This window comes from Pteropus vampyrus, unplaced genomic scaffold (genome assembly GCF_000151845.1).
Source record: "Pteropus vampyrus isolate Shadow unplaced genomic scaffold, Pvam_2.0 Scaffold50, whole genome shotgun sequence".
Classification (NCBI taxonomy): Eukaryota; Metazoa; Chordata; class Mammalia; order Chiroptera; family Pteropodidae; genus Pteropus; species Pteropus vampyrus.
In genome coordinates, this window is record NW_011888831.1 from 6,721,905 (window position 1) to 6,727,193 (window position 5,289).

Genomic DNA, 5,289 nt, shown 5'->3' on the forward strand with positions numbered 1-5,289 from the left:
TCCTTGCTCCCCAGTAGAAATCAGCTACAAATCTCAGCTTGTTGGGAACAGATGGCCTTGGCTGACGAATAAGCCACCGCAGGCTGCTCCACCTGTTCTCGGGCTGGAATAATCAGCTCGAGACAAACATCGGCGCTGAAATAACTCATGGCAGCGGGTGATGCACAGGCATAGATTCTAAAAATCTCTTAAATGGATCCCCTCTAACTCTCCCCCCTCCCCAGACCCTAGAGGCCATCAGGGGAAGGTAATGGAGCAGAGAAGACAGATAGAGCCCCAAACTGAGCATGATGCCTGAACTGGTGGTTCCAAGGGGTGGGGCTGGGGGAGGGGCTGAGTTTTGCTGGGCATAGGGTGGAAGTCAGAGTTTTGGGGGGACCATTCACCTGGCAGAGCAGGAAGTTATTTCTCAAAAGAATGCAGAGAACATGAGAATGATTGGTCCATGTCAGGGACAAGTGTGAGGAGATTCGACCAGTTGGGGATAGTAGAAAACTGAGAATTGGGGATTCATTTCAATTTTGTTCACTAAAGGAAGGATATGCAAATGGTATCAAGCTATTAGCAAATCTCTCAGTAGTTCATACAGCTCTGCCAGCAGCTGCAGGGGGTGTGTGCCTGGGTGCCCCTACTTCTGTGGACTTGTGTTCAGCTTCCTCACCTCCTTGATGAAGTCAGCTGGGCTAATGTTCCCCGGCAAAGGCAGATGAGCCCGTCAGGGGAGAGGCAGCACAGGGAAGCAGTGGTGACAGTGGGGGAAGGGGGTCCGGCTGGTATGAGGCTACAGCTTCCTGTGGAGTCAGTCAGGAGAGGGCAGGGACTGAGAGAGAAAAGCAAGGCTGATTGCTTGTTCTGGGTGCCTCAAGCAGAAGGCTCCCTTTGCTGTAGCTGCCCACCCGGTGCACAAAGCATGGAGGCTCTGAGTCCCCAGAAGGCTGCGGAGTCCTTGGACCCCCCTAGTTGCATCTCTAACTGCCAGATATCACATCCCACAGGTGGCCCCTGTGGCTCCGCCTGAGGCCCAAGGAGTTGGAGGACAGGGCCCTCAGCTAATTTTTAGGGTCCTACAAACCTCCCTTTGAAGCCGGATGTGCTCACAGAGGTGCCATGATGGCCCCTGTCCTGCTCAGTGCCTGGCTCTGTGGTTCTCACCCTGCTACATACTAGAAACACTCAATGAGTTGTTTTTGTTTTGTTTTGTATACAAAAAGTAAAAAGATTATAATGAGGTTCTTTATCCATCAAGCAGCTTCTACAATTATGAACACAGAGTGAATCTTGCTTCATCTTCACCCACCCACTTCCTCATTTCCTTCGCTGGGTTATTTTGAAGCAGACCCCAGGTAGGGCATCATTTTGTTAAGAAATACTTTAGTATCTACTCATCAAAGGAAAAAATTACTCTTAAAAATGTAATCACTATACTCTTACCACACCTAAACATTTATATATATAAAGGTTAGTTTGTTCGAATCAATATCTAAACAACACTGAGGAGCTTTTTAAGAAATACCGTGCCCAGCGCCTTCATCCTCGGGAATTCCAATTGAATTGGCCTTGGGTGGGACCCAAGCATCATACTTTTGAAAGCTCCCTGGGTGGTTTCAATGTGCAGCCAGGATTGAGAAATGCCCTACCTTTCCCCCTACCTGTTTCCTGCCAACTCCTCCTCGACCAGGTTGTTAAATACCCCTCCCTGCCCCAGCCAGTAAACCAGGCAGCTCCCAGAGCAGTTGGCACTAGCATGCCTACCTGGATGAGTAGAAGGCTGCCGGCCCCTCCTCTGCAAGTTCCTCTTTCAGGGTAGGCTCTAACTCTCTGTGGATACAAGCATTCCAGTTCCCTACATATTCACATACTATGAGCACCTGTTACTATCTCTTTCTCTCTTAATAGCCTGGTGCTTGTTCTTGCCTTGCAAGTGTAGCGGGATTTTTTTTTTCTTGAAAATAGCAAAATTCCTACCTCAGGAAAACATGAGAACTTCCCTAGGGGCTGTACTCATTTGGCTGCTCAAGGGGCTCACCGCAGCACTGGAGCTGAGCAAGGGGCCTGCTCGGGGCTTGGCAGCAGATGTAAGAGAAACTGGAGATTGAGTGGGACTTGAACCCAGAACATTTGGGGGAATCTAAGAAACCTTTCTCTCTTGAGGATGTAGGCCCCAGGAACATTTTGAAGAATTATACCCACATCCTTAGCTCACAACCAGCTGCCTGCCTTCCCATGGCTGCTGCTTCTGTTCGCTCCCCTACCCCTCCACTCAGCCTGCCTTTGGATTCGTTCCTCCCTCCTGTGTCCCCCGACTCCATGCCTCACTGAATGTTGGTGAAACAAATCTAGTCTAAAATAATGAGCAATCAACTACCCTGATGCTTGGGGCAGGCTGGGCAAGGGCTTGGGGGGAAGGGGTAGGGAGCTGAATCATTTATAAAGCTTAATAAAGATGCAGATGAGCATGCTGACTAAGAGCCCCAGAGCCGGGCTTATTCATTATTCAAAGTTATGTAAATGCCACTGGGTCCTGTGTGTTACAATCCTGCCCCTTGTCCCTGCTGCTTCCCCCAGCCTGACATACCCGGCCCAACTTGTGCCTCCCCTTCTCCCCAACGCCCGGGTGCTTTCATTCACCCTGCCTGACGCCCTGGCCCACATACCCATTTCGCACTCTTTCTCCAGGGTAATAAAAATCTTCCACCTTCTCTCTAGCCAAAAGTCTTCCAAAAGCTTGTGGGGAGGCCTTGGCCTTCAGGCAAACCTATATAGGCCCACATAGATGGGCTTCTCATTTTTAAAGATTTCCAAGGAAAGAATACCATAAGAGAGCTTATATACATATTTTAATTTCTCACAAATCTACTTAGTGGGATGGATTTCCTGAGGTCTAACACAAACCCCTCTGGCTGCACTAGAAGCTCACCATCGAAATAGAATATCCACTAACCAAACTCTCTTTAATCACTCTTCTGAGAAGTAAAATGCAAGCATTAAGTCACGCTCCAGCCGACTGTCTCCAGGCTAACTCATCCTCGTTGCCTCCTTGTTTACCTTTCTAGACAATTGAACTGCCTTCCAACATATACTCACACTCTTTAAGCTCCTAAACCTGTTCTGGGATGCCAAACTCTGGCGAGTGTTTAACTAGAACTACACTATATACCTCCTCTTTTCCATATCATGATTACTGATTTGTACACCGCAGTTGCCTATGTCTTAGGACTCAAATTATTTTCCTCTGATTCTCCTCTCTCTGTACCAATCTTTCCCTTTTTCCCCATCACCCCCTAATTTTTCAGCTTGGTGAGGCTGAGAGATGAAGAATTGGGTCAGAGGCGCAACAGCATCGATTGCCTCCGCTTTCCCTTCTTTTCTGGACTAGCTCTCCTCCCTCCCCACCCCCAATCTATTTTTAGCCTGCCTCTGTCTTCCTTAGTCTGGTTGGCAACCATGCTGGCCTCTTTCTCTTCGCTGCCCTTATCTCTCTCCTGCAGCCTGTGCAGACCCCAGCTGCCCTTCCAGAGGTTTCATTGCCTGCTCGATTTATTTTGATTTTCTTCCATCTTGAAGATACGTCGTGTCTGCCTGAAAGGGGGGATGCCTGGCCACACTGAAGCAGAAGGGAAGCAGGGAAATAGTGCTGGTGGGTCTGTGTGAGCAAATCTTTCAATGTTACTAAACGCTTATGGTGTCCTCTGACCCCTTCTACAATGGTTTGTCCTCGCTCTCTTCTACGCCCATAGACTGTTCCCTACATTTTCTCTTCCCCTCTATGACCCCACCTCACCCCCAATAAGAAACGCTAAGTTCCCCCACTCGAGCATTCTGGACCATTTTCCTTTGGTTTTGGGGTGTGCAACACTCCTGGAGGTCCTTGTCTGCCTTCTTGGCCTGCACATTGCCAGTCTCTTCTTATCCAATTCCCACTTCTCTCCACTTGACCCTGACCATATCCCTCCCACAATACCCGTCCTATCCTTCACGCCCCGTCCCTCCTTGCACTCTGTTTCTAGGACACACTGGCTCATTTGTAAAGGGCCTTAGCCCGCTTAGGCAGGGCTTGTCAGCATCCCCCACTTGTCCTTTCTCAGCTTCCTCTAGACATTGGTCCCCTCCTTTAGCTGTCACCAGCAAGCTGAATTAGACTGGATATTTTAGAAGGGGAGCTGCAGCTGGCTGGGGGAGGAGGGTGGCATGGAGAGAAGCAGAGGCAGAGAGAACTGTGGGCAGCCATGGAACAAGAGAGAGAGATTCTCAGCACCCAACTTTGGAGCGGTTCTCCCCAACTTTGCCAGCTCAAGAGTTGGCAGGATCTTACGCTGATCCCTCTCTGTACCTCATTTTTCTCTCACATACACAATACCCTGTTTTACAATTTACCACATTCTCTTACATACATCCAGATACCTGCATGGCGTACTCCCTCTCCTCCGAATCTGCTCAGATGCCCCCTTCTCAGTGAGTCCTACCCTGACCAGCATCAAAAAGGGCAGCCCCTCCCCTTGCATTCTCTATCTTCCTCACCCTATTGTTCTTCCCCAGTGCACCTGTCACCTTCTAACGTATGATATAATTTACTTATACGTATCATTCACATTTCTTCTCTTCACTAGACTGTAAATGCCGCAAGAGCAGAGATTTACATCTGTTTCATTCACGAATACATCCACAGTGCCTAGCACAGTGCCTGGCACACAGAAGAAGCTCAATAAATATGTGCGTATTGAATGAATAAATGACTGAATGATCTTATTTGATTCTTACATACTCCTGTAGAGTTGGTTGACATTGTTATCTCATTTTTTTTATCACGGTAAAATATACATAACATAAAATGTACCGTTTTAACCATTTTTAAGTGTACAGTTCAGCGACATTAAGTATATTCATTTAAACCGTGTTTATGTTTGTGATGTGTCAAACCATGACGTTGTGAAAGCATCCCCACCATCTATCTCCAGAACTTTTTTATCTTCTCAAACTGAAACTCTGTGTTCATTAAACATTAACTCCTTATTTCCACCTCCTCCAGCCCCTGGAAACAACTGTTCTGCTTTCTGTTTCTTTGAACACAATATTGGTCCTTTAGTGTCTGGCTTATTTCACTTAGCATTATGTGTTCAAGGTTCATCCGTATTGTGGTATTATGCCCATTTTATAGATATAATTATGATGATGATGATGATGATGATTCCCACTTTACAGAGGATGAGGTTCAGGGAACCATTTGAGAGTACCTAAAAAGCAGAGTCGGCATAGAGTTGGTAGGGTCGGCTGGATTTTATAATTCTCTGG